The sequence below is a fragment of the Nycticebus coucang genome, chromosome Y, assembly GCF_027406575.1.
Source record: "Nycticebus coucang isolate mNycCou1 chromosome Y, mNycCou1.pri, whole genome shotgun sequence".
Lineage (NCBI taxonomy): Eukaryota > Metazoa > Chordata > Mammalia > Primates > Lorisidae > Nycticebus > Nycticebus coucang.
In genome coordinates, this window is record NC_069805.1 from 2072740 (window position 1) to 2084992 (window position 12253).

Sequence of the window (12253 nt, forward strand, 5' to 3'; positions counted from 1 at the left end):
GTATGTGTCCAGCACCCTAACCACCAAGCTACAGGGGCAAAGCCAAGAAATAAAATCATTTTACCTCAAAGATATTTGCATGAGAATATTTTTCCCCACTGGTTAAAGACTGCTTTATGGGTGGCAATTAATACAAGTCAATAAATATTGATCCCCAACAAAGAGCTAAGTTACTCATCGTTTTCTGGTCCATACCGAGGTAAATGAGAGTGAACCAAGTGATCACTGGGATGACTGAAGTCAATCCTGCTTTTTGGGAAATGAAGCCACAGCCAGCAGATATATGGCACCTGCTGTTCCTCCAACTGTAAGAACCATGGTGGTTATATACAGTAGGAGGGCACCAAGCCAGCACACCCTTTAAGTGAACTGGAATCCAATTATCCTCCTGAAACAGATTTTGCTTCTCTGGAACTTTATTTTCAAAATGCCTGCAAGAAGCAGTGCTTATGGTCCTCTGCGAAATCAGACGGAGAGCCGACAGATTCCACAGCATCTTGCCTCAGTTACTGCCCACCAACCGTTACAACTGAACACAGAGAACTAAAGTCGCCACACTGCAACCGCTGCAAGGTGCCTAGAATTTTTATTACAGCTCAGTTCTTAGTTGCCAAGTTGTTGAAGCAACTTGAGTGCCCATCGACCCGTGAATAGATTGAAACATTGTGGTATATGTACACTATGGACTAATAGCCATAAGAAAAGATGTAGAGTTTACGTCTTTTATGTTTACCTAGATGGAATTGAAACACATTCTTCTTAGCAAAGTATCTCAAGAATGGGAAACAATTCTAATATGAAAGCAATATATAAACAATCACATACTCATGCAATTGGTAAAACATAAATATACTGTAGCAAGTGGGGTGAGGAGGTTCTGTGGGGAGGGTGATTGATGGGAGGCAGGAGGGCATTAGACAAGGTCTCACCTAATGTGCACAATGCAAGGGTGTTCAGCTGAAGGGTTCTTGTGTAATTTGAAGTTTATCTTGGCAGATAGAACAATGTAACCTAAATACTTGTACTCTTGTAGTAATTTGAAATTTAAAAAAATATTGAAAAATTCAGGTAGCATATCTAGTGGGAGGACATGTTACAACTTCTCAAAATGTTTAATAATGTGGAATTTTTTTTTTCAGTTTTTTTTTTTTGGCAGGGGCAGGGTTTAAACCCACCACCTACAGCATATGGGGCCGGCGCCCTACTTCTTTGAACCACAGGTGCCACCCAGAAATTTTTGTTAACACACTGTCAATACAGAAAATTCTGAGTTTAGAAAAATACTGTGCTAAACTGAACAAACTTCTAACCCTTTAATAGCATAAGTGAACTGCATCCTAAAATACGACATATATTAATATCATTATTTATTTCTCCCATACGTATTAAACATTTACAAAAGTAGGAGTTAGGATTTTAATACATCACTCTTCTTTCAGCCACAAACTTAAAGAAGTTATGTTCTACTGTATGTCTTACTATAATTAGTGCCTGGTTATTTTTTAAAAGTCAAGATATTTTATTCAATATTAATATTATTTTGCAAAATTAAGTCCTATTTTAAAATTACATCACTATATTGTGGCATGCAAAGATTCTGAAAAATATTTTTAATATAAATATTTAGCTTTTGGGATGAAAGTAAATTTCCCTTTATTTACATGCACAAATTTACATTACTTTTAATACTGTATTTTTTTATCTCTTACTCTTCAAAATCTTAACAGTAGGCCCAAACATTTCAAAAATTTTACACGTAATTTATATTTATCAGATGTTTATAGACACCTCAAATAAAAATGTGTGTGTGTGTGTGTGTGTCTGTGTGTGTTTGAATTTTACCTTAGAGACGGAAACCTGCCCTCTTGACCAGGCTGGAGAACAGTGGTATGAACATACCTCACTAAAACCTAGAACTCCTATTCTTTTTTTTTATTAAATCATAGCTGTGTACATTGATATAATGAGGCATCATTCACTAGCTTCACAGACCATTTGATACACTTTCATCACACTGGTTAACATAGCCTTCCTGGCATTCTTTCAGTTACTGTGCTAAGACATTTGCATTCCACATTTACCAAGTTTCACATATATCCTTGTAAGATGCACTGCTGTTGTATTACCACCAATCTCCTTCCCTCCACCCACCTCCCCCTATTTCCCCCTTCCCCCTCTTATTAGGTTGTAACTTGGTTATAGCTTTCATGTGAAAACCCTAAATTAGTTTCGTAGTAGGGCTGAGTACATTGGGTACTTAGGGATCCCATCGCAGGCTGGGCAAGGGATTTGAAGAGAAACTTCTCTGAAGAAGACAGGCACGCGGCCTTCAGACAAATGAAAAAATGCTTATCATCTTTAATCATCAGAGAAATGCAAATCAAAACTACTTTGAGATATCATCTAACTCCAGTGAGACTAGCCTATATCACAAAATCCCAAACCAGAGATGTTGGCGTGGATGTGGAGAGAAGGGAACACTTTTGCACTGCTGGTGGGAATGAAATTAATACATTCCTTTTGGAAAGAGATATGGTGAACACTTAGAGATCTAACAATAGATCTGCCATTCAATCCTGTAATCCCTCTACTGGGCATATACCCAGAAGACCAAAAATCACATCATAACAAAGATATTTGTACCAGAATGTTTACTGCAGCCCTATTCATAATTGCTAAGTCATGGAAAAGGCCCAAGTGCCCATCGATCCATGAATGGATTAATAAATTGTGGTATATGTACACCATGGAATATTATGCAGCCTTAAAGAAAGATGGAGACTTTACCTCTTTCATGTTTACATGGATGGAGCTGGAACATATCCTTCTTAGTAAAGTATCTGTAGAACTCCTATTCTTAAGCCTCCTGTCTATCTGGGACTTACCAGCATGTGCCATTACACCTGGTTAATTTCTTAAATTGTTTTTAAGGCTGATTTCAAACTTGTAAACTCCAACAATGTAGCACCCTCCTTAGGCTCCCAAAGTGCTAAAATTTATATTCATGATCCACTGTGCCTAGCAAAATCATATTTATTCTACTGAAACATGTCTAAAAAGTTTTTGAATATTGAGCTTAATACATAATTTTTCTACTGAAACCTAATTATGGTTCATTTTATTCATAAGTGTTACCTTAATTTTTTAAGGTAAATACAAAACAATATAAAACTATTTTAAAGTGTGTAATTCAGTGGTACTAAACATTTCCATCACCCAACAGGAGACTCTATACTCATTAGTTAGTTCTCCTTAATCCCTAGACTAAGGGAGCCTGTCACCTGCTTTCTTATGTCTATAGCCATGTCTTTGTTACATACAGGTTCTGCACTGATTAGAGGTCCAAACTGATGCAGCTTTTAAAATTATTTTTTATTCCATTTCCTGTATTGTCCTATTACCCAGCCCTATCCTCCTGGCACCAATCTAATAAAAATGTGTCTTAAATGTTGGAAATCCCCTTTACTTCAAGGATTTCTTAACAAAACCACAAGGGATATTCATGGTTCTCACCACAAAGAAAGCCAGTGACTGAGACACAGGGATTGTCAAGGGGAAAAATTTTCCTACAAGAGGTGCATCTGCTGTGTGGGGAGGAACATAGAATGCTTCAAGTCACCTCCCATTCAATATGGTCAGTGAGTTCATGAAGGTAAAAATAAAACATGAGGGACGTGAACGCCATCACGTGTTCGGTTTTGAGTGCAGGGCACACAAGTGTAGTGAGAAATCATTCCAGCACATACAGCCCAGGAACAAAAATGGTGGGCAAGTCCCTGCTAGGTTAGGGGTTTAGTATTATAAAGAGCTGGGGGTGAACAATGCTCATTCCCTCAGCCTGTGCACAAGCTCATTGTGTCCTTGAGCATAATGTGCTGATGTAACTGCTTATCTTTTATAAACACACTGGTGGTGTAAGGCCCTGTAGTTATCTCAGGGCTTTAAGGAGGATCTGTCATTCCTGGGAAAGAAACTCAAAAGGAGATCCCTGAGTATGACAGAAAGTTATAAAGTTTTGGTCAGTACATCTTACTGGTCTGCAACTTGAAACATAAAACAACTATAAACCCCATCACCACTAGCACTATCACAAAACCAGAAAAAATATTTTCTTGTTTACAGCACTGGTTGCAGAAGGGATCTATGTATTCATTTATTTATTTGTTTAAAACATTCTGTAGAAATGAGATTACATACATCATACTATGTAAAATAAGCAGTTTGCACTTTATTTTAATTAGATAAATTTTGCATGGTAGGAAGCAAATACTCATAGCTATGTGTTACAGATTTATTGTGAGAATACAAAAGTCATTTCTTGATTTCACAGCCACTCAAGTTTTGAGAGACATTGTGATGATCTAGATTAGCTTACCTGTGCAGGCCAGCTGAAGCAACATTTGATCTGTGTGTTGAAAACCGTGCACATGAGAAGAGTATCTGAAGAAAAATTTATCTCACATGGCACAGGTTTTTCAGAAATTCAATGTGTTTCTCCTGAAGATGGGTCAATTGACTCAGAAGCCTACATTGGATCTCCATCATGTGAGCACATATTCCCTGAGGACAGAGAGCTAAGAGCCATGATTGAAGAAGAAGCTTTTCATGTTTTGTCTAAAGATTCCTTTAAAAAAAGACAACATTACACAGTTTGTGTCTCTGATCCAGATGAAAATAATGACTTTCTTTCTCAATTTTCCCAGAAAACTTTGGAAGATAGTTAAAAGTGACAAAGTTAAGTCTGGTGGGATGAGAATGGAATATCTATAGTCACTAATGGAGAACTCTTTAAGAAAGAAGTTTTGGAAAGAAAGGGCCCTTTTAGAATATTTGAAACTGATAGTATGATGAGTTTAGTTTATTTTACTTAGTATGATGTATGTAATCTCATTTCTACAGAATGTTTTTTTTTTTATTACATAAATTGATTTTTTTATTTGTACTAGACTGTCAAACTTGGCTCTTGGCTGTCAGGAATTTCAGCTCCCGTGAGTCTTGACACAGAACTTCCTGAACATGTGTTACAGTGGGCTCTCAGTACTCTGAAAGCAGAAGTACAGCAAAATTTAGAAGGTGCAAGAAAACATTAAGAGACATATGGTATATATAACGTATATAATATTATACCTTTTCTTTATCATTTTATTTTTTTGAGAATTTGGATTTGGTCAGATATTTTGTTGTCTTGGGCTGTCATGGAAGAGCATAGAGAGATTGATGTGATCATAGGCATGGCTTTGGGCCGAGTCCATACTTGAACCCAAGAAATTTTCTTGTCCAGTCCAACGGGAAAATGGTAACTAGAAGAGGGTGATAAAGTTAAAAAGTAGAGGAGATTTAGGGTAAGTCAAGGGTAAAAGCAAGGTACTTTCTGGGAACAGTTTTGAAGAGCCTGTAGCTTGATTTTATTTGCCAATAGTGTCCTGAAGTGTGTGCGAAGTCAGGAAGGATAGTTTTTTTTTTTTTTTTTATTGTTGGGGATTCGTTGAGGGTACAATAAGCCAGGTTACACTGATTGCAGTTGTTAGGTAAAATCCCTCTTGCAATCATGTATTGCCCCCATTAAGTGTGACACACACCAAGGCCCCATCCCCGGCCCTCCGGCCCTCTTTCTGCTTTCCCCCCCTCATAACCTTAATTGTCATTAATTGTCTTCATATCAAAATTGAGTACATAGGATTTATGCTTCTCCATTCTTGTGATGCTTTACTAAGAATAATGTCTTCCACTTCCATCCAGGTTAATACGAAGGATGTAAAGTCTCCATTTTTTTAATGGCTGTATAGTATTCCATGGTATACATATACCACAGCTTGTTAATCCATTCCTGGGTTTGTGGGCATTTAGGCTGTTTCCACATTTTGGCAATTGTAAATTGAACTGCAATAACAGTCTAGTACAACTGTCCTTATGATAAAAGGATTTTTTTCCTTCTGAGTAGATGCCCAGTAATGGGATTGCAGGATCAAATGGGAGGTCAAGCTTGAGTGCTTTGAGGTTTCTCCATACTTCCTTCCAGAAAGGTTGTACTAGTTTGCAGTCCCACCAGCAGTGTAAAAGTGTTCCCTTCTCTCCACATCCACGCCAGCATCTGCAGTTTTGAGATTTTGTAATGTGAGCCATTCTCACTGGGGTTAGATGATAGCTCAGCGTTGTTTTGATTTGCATTTCTCTAATATATAGAGATGATGAACATTTTTTCATGTGTTTGTTAGCCATTCGTCTGTCATCTTTAGAGAAGGTTCTATTCATGTCTCTTGCCCATTGATATATGGGATTGTTGGCTTTTTTCATGTGGATTAATTTGAGTTCTCTGTAGATCCTTGTTATCAAGCTTTTGTCTGATTGAAAATATGCAAATATCCTTTCCCACTGTGTAGGTTGTCTCTTTGCTTTGGTTATTGTCTCCTTAGCTGTACAGAAGCTTTTCAGTTTAATGAAGTCCCATTTGTTTATTTTTGTTGTTCTTGCAATTGCAATGGCAGTCTTCTTCATGAAGTCTTTCTCCAGGCCAATATCTTCCAGTGTTTTTCCTATGCTTTCTTGGAGGATTTTTATTGTTTCATGCCTTAAATTTAAGTCCTTTATCCTTTTTTTTTTAATTTTTATTAAACCATAAGTGTGTACATTAGTATGATCGTGGGGCACCATACACTTGGTTCATAGATCATTTGACACATTTTTACCACATTAGTTAACATAGCTTTTGTAGCATTTTCTTAGTTATTTTGCTAAAACCTTTACATTCCACATTTACTAGGATTCACATATACCCTTGTAAGATGCACCGCAGGTGTAATCCCATTAATACCCTTCCTTCCCCCTCCCTCCACCCTCCCTCCCATCCCTTTCCCCTTTCTCCCTATTCTTAGGTTATAACTGGGATATAGCTTTCATGTGAAGGTCCTACATTAGTTTCATAATAAGGGTGAGTACATTGGGTACTTTTTCTTCCATTCTTGACACATTTTACTAAGAAGAATATGTTCCAGCTCCATCCATGTGAACATGAAAGAGGTAAAGTTTCCATCTTTCTTTAAGGCTGCATAATATTCCATGGTGTACGTATACCACAATTTATTGATCCATTCGTGGATCAATGGGCACTTGGGCTTTTTCCATGACTTAGTAATTATGAATAGGGCTGCAATAAATATTCTGATACAAATATCTTTGTTATCGTGTGATTTTTGGTCTTCTGGGTATATGCCCAGTAGAGGGATTACAGGATTGAATGGCAGATCTATTTTTAGATCTCTAAGTGTTCTCCATATCTCTTTCCAAAAGGAATGTATTAATTTGCATTCCCACCAGCAGTGCAAAAGTGTTCCCTTTTCTCCACATCCACGCCAACATCTCTGGTCTTGGGATTTTGTGATATAGGCTAGTCTCAGTGGAGTTAGATGATATCTCAAAGTAGTTTTGATTTGCATTTCTCTGATGATTAAAGATGATGAGCATTTTTAGATATGTCTGAAGGCCATGCGCCTGTCTTCTTCAGAGAAGTTTCTCTTCAAGTCCCTTGCCCAGCCTGCAATGGGATCCCTTGTTCTTTTCTTGCTAATGCGTTTGAGTTCTCTGTGGATTCTGGTTATTCAACCTTTGTGGGAGACATAACCTGCAAATATCTTCTCCCATTCTGAGGGCTGTTTGCTTGCTTTACTTACTGTGTTCTTGGCTGTGCAGAAGCTTTTTAGTTTGATCAAGTCCCAATAGTGTATTTTTGAAGCTGCTTCAATTGCCTGGGGGGGCCTTCTCATAAAAAAATCGCGCAACCCAATTTCTTCAAGGGTTTTCCCTACAACCTCTTCTAATATTTTTACAGTTTCATGTCTTAGGTTTAAATCTTTAATCCAGTGAGAGTCTATCTTGGTGAATGGTGAGAGGTGTGGGTCCAGTTTCAGTCTTCTACAGGTTGCCAGCCAGTTGACCCAGCACCATTTGTTAAATAGGGAGTCGTTTCCCCACTGAATGTTTTTAATTGGCTTGTCAAAAATTAAATAACGGTAAGTAGCTGGATTCATCTCTTGGTTCTCTATTCTTTTATTTATTTATTTATTTATTTATTTTTTTATTAAATCATAACTGTGTACATTGATATGATCATGGGGCATCATACACTCGTTTCATAAACCATTTGACACATTTTTATCACAGTGGTTAACATAGCCTTTCTGGCGTTATCTCAGTTACTGTGCCAAAAAATTTATATTCTACATTTACCAAGTTTCGCAAATACCCCTGTAAGATGCACCACAGGTGTGTTCCCACCGATCCCCCTCCCTCTACCCACCCCCCTTCCCACTTCCCCCTATTTTTAAGTTGTAGCTGGGTTATAGCTTTCATGTGAGAGTCCCAAATTAGTTTCATAGTAGGGCTGTGTACATTGGGTACTTTTTCTTCCATTCTTGGGATACTTTACTAAGAACAATATGTTCCAGCTCCATCCATGTAAACATGAAAGAGGTAAAGTCTCCATCTTTCTTTAAGGCTGCATAGTATTCCATGGTATACATATACCACAATTTATTAATCCATTCGTGGATGGATGGGCACTTGGGCTTTTTCCATGACTTAGCTATTATGAATTGGGCTGCAATAAACATTCTGGTACAAATATCTTTGTTACGTTTTGATTTTTGGTCTTCTGGGTATATGCCCAGCAGAGGAATTACAGGATTGAATGGCACATCTCTGAGTGTTCTCCATATATCTTTCCAAAAGGAATGTATTAATTTGCATTCCCACCAGCAGTGCAGAAGTGTTCCCTTTTCTCCTCATCCACACCAACATCTCTGGTCTTGAGCTTTTGTGATATAGACTAGTCTCATTGGAGTTAGATTATATCTCAAAGTAGTTTTGATTTGCATTTCTCTGATGATTAAAGATGATGAGCATTTTTTCATATGTCTGAAGGCCTTGCGCCTGTCTTCTTCAGAGAAGTTTCTCTTCAAATCTCTTGCCCAGCCTGCGATGGGATCCCTTGTTTTTTTCTTGCTGATGCGTTTGAGTTCTCTGTGGATTCTGGTTATTAAACCTTTGTCAGAGATATACCCTGCAAATATATTCTCCCATTCTGAGGGGTGTCTGCTTGCTCTGCTTACTGTGTTCTTGGCTGTGCAGAAGCTTTTTAGTTTGATCAAGTCCCAGTAGTGTATTTTTGAAGCTGCTTCAATTGCCCGGGGGGTTCTCCTCATGAAATACTCATCCAGACCAATTTCTTCAAGGGTTTTCCCTGCATTCTCCACTAGTATTTTTATAGTTTCATTTTAAGTTTAAATCTTTAATCCAATGAGAGTCTATCTTAGTTAATGGTGAAAGGTGTGGGTCCAATTTCAGTCTTCTGCAGGTTGCCAGCCAGTTCACCCAGCACCATTTGTTAAATAGGGAATCTTTTCCCCACTGAATGTTTTTAATTGTGTTGTCAAAAATCAAATAGTGGTAAGTAGCTGGATTCATCTCTTGGTTTTCTATTCTGTTCCAGATATCTACTTCTCTGTTTTTGTGCCAATACCATGGTGTTTTGATCACTATCGATTTGTAGTAAAGTTTGAGGTCTGGTAGTGTGATTCCTCCTGTTTTGTTTTTATTTCTGAGTAATGTCTTGGCTATTCGAGGTTTTTTCTGATTCCATATAAAACGAAGTAATGTTTTTTAAAGATCTTTAAAATATGACGTGGAGCTTTAATAGCGAGTGCGTTGAAATTATATATTGCTTTGGGTAGTATGGACATTTTGATAATGTTGATTCTTGCCAGCCATCAGCATGGTATGTTTTTCCATTTGTTAACATTTTCAGCTTTTTCTTTTCTTAGAGTTTCATAATTCTCTTTATAGAGATCATTCACTTCTTTTGTTAGGTAAATTCCGAAATATTTCATCTTCTTTGGCACTACTGTGAATGGGATAGAGTCCTTAACTGCTTTTTCAATTTGACTGTTGTTGGTGTATATAAAGGCTACTGATTTATGAATGTTGATTTTGTAACCTGAGACGGTGCTGTATTCCTTGATCACTTCTAGGAGTTTTGTAGTAGAGTCCTTAGTGTTTTCCAGGTACACAATCATATCATCTGCGAAGAGTGAGAGTTTGATTTCTTCTGACCCTATGTGGATACCCTTGATCGCCTTTTCTTCCCTAATTGCGGTGGCTAAAACTTCCATTACAATGTTGAAAAGCAATGGAGACAATGGGCAGCCTTGTCTGGTTCCTGATCTGAGTGGAAATGATTCCAATTTAACTCCATTCAATATGATATTGGCTGTGCGTTTGCTGTAGATAGCCTCTTTCAGTTTAAGAAAAGTCCCTTCTAGACCAATTTTCTTGAGTGTTATGATCATGAAGGGATGCTGGATATTATCAAAAGCTTTTTCTGCATCAATTGAGAGAATCTTATGGTCTTTGATTTTAATTTGTTTATGTGCTGAATTACATTTATAGATTTACATATATTGAACCAGCCTTGACACCCTGGGATAAAACCAACTTGGTCATGATGTATAATTTGTTTGATGGTTGCTGGATTCTGTTTGTTAGGATTTTGTTGAATATTTTTGCATCCATATTCATTAGTGATATTGGTCTATAATTTTCTTTTGTTGTTGGGTCTTTTCCTGGTTTGGGGATCAGGGTGATGTTTGCTTCATACAACATGTTGGGTAGTCTTCCTTCTTTTTCTACATTTCGGAACAGGTTGAGTAATACAGGTACTAATTCCTCTTTAAAGGTTTGGTAGAATTCTGACGTGAAACCATCTGGTCCCGGGCTTTTCTTTTTAGGGAGGTTTTGTATAGTTGATGCTATTTCTGAACTTGATATGGGTCTGCTCAAGAGTTCCACTTGATTCTGGTTAAGTCTTGGAAGGTGCGTGCTTCCAAGTATTGGTCTATTTCCTTCAGATTTTCACATTTCTGAGAATAAAGTTTCTTGTAATATTCATTAAGGATTTTTTGGATTTCTGATGCGTCTGTTTTTATTTCGTCTTTGTTGTTTCTGATTGATGATATTAGAGATTTTACTCTTTTTTTTCTGATTAGGTTGGCCAGAGGTTTACCTATTTTATTGACCTTTTCAAAAAACCAGCTTTTTGATTTATTGATCTGTTGTATTATTCTTTTGTTTTCAATTTCATTTAATTCTGCTCTAATTTTGGTTATTTCTTTTCTTCTACTGGGTTTGGGGTTGGAATGTTCTTCCTTTTCCAGTTGCTTGAGACATCCCATTAAGTTGTTAACTTCCTCTTGTTCCGTTCTCTTGAGGAAGGCTCGCAGTGCTATAAATTTCCCTCTTAGAACTGCCTTTGCTGTGTCCCAGAGGTTCTGAAAGTTTGTGTCTTCATTGTCGTTTTGTTCCAAAAAATTGGCGATTTCTTTCTTAATCTCATCTCTGACCCAGCTATCATTCAGCATAAGGTTATTTAACTTCCATGTTTTTGTATGTGTATGCAGATTCCTGTTGTTACTCAATTCAAGTTTTATTCCATGATGGTCCGAGAAGATGCATGGAATAATTTCTATTCCTTTAAATTTACTGAGGTTAGACTTGTGACCTAAAATGTGGTCAATTTTGGAGTAAGTTCCGTGGGCTGATGAGAAGTATGTGTATTCAAATTTGTTGGGATGAAATGTTCTGTAGATGTCTGCTAAATCTAAATATTGGATGGTTAGGTTTAAATCTAAGATTTCTTTGCCCAGCTTCTTGCTGGAGGATCGATCCAACACTGCTAAGGGAGTGTTGAAATCTCCGACGATTATGGAGCTGGAGGAAATCAAGTTACTCTTGTCTGTTAGAGTTTCTCTTATAAATTGAGGTGCATTCTGGTTGGGTGCACAGATATTAATAATTGTGATCTCATCATATTGGGTATTACCTTTAACAAATATGAAGTGACCATTCTTGTCCTTCCTTACTTTTGATGGTTTAAAGCCTACTGTATCTGCAAATAAAATTGCAACACCTGCTTTTTTCTGATTACCATTTGCCTGAAATACGGATGACCCTCCTTTCACCCTGAGTCTGTATTTGTCTTTTAAGTTGAGATGTGACTCTTGTATGCAACAAATATCTGGCTTGAGTTTTTCTATCCAGTCAGCTAACCTGTGTCTCTTTAGAGGACAGTTTAAGCCATTCACATTGATGGAGAGTATTGATAAGTCTGGTGGAATATTGGGTATCGAGTTTTTCAAAGGTCCAGTGGACATTTTTAATCCTTTGCCAGTGTGGAAGTTGGAGTTTGATCCGAGGTTTCTGAGTG

The 12253-nt window shown here is 37.4% G+C and overlaps 1 pseudogene; it reads right to left on the minus strand.

Moving 5' to 3' along the window:
• Positions 1-240: 240 nt before the first annotated feature.
• LOC128579175 (cytochrome c oxidase subunit 7A2, mitochondrial-like) lies at positions 241-496 on the minus strand (annotated as a pseudogene).
• Positions 497-12253: the final 11757 nt, after the last annotated feature.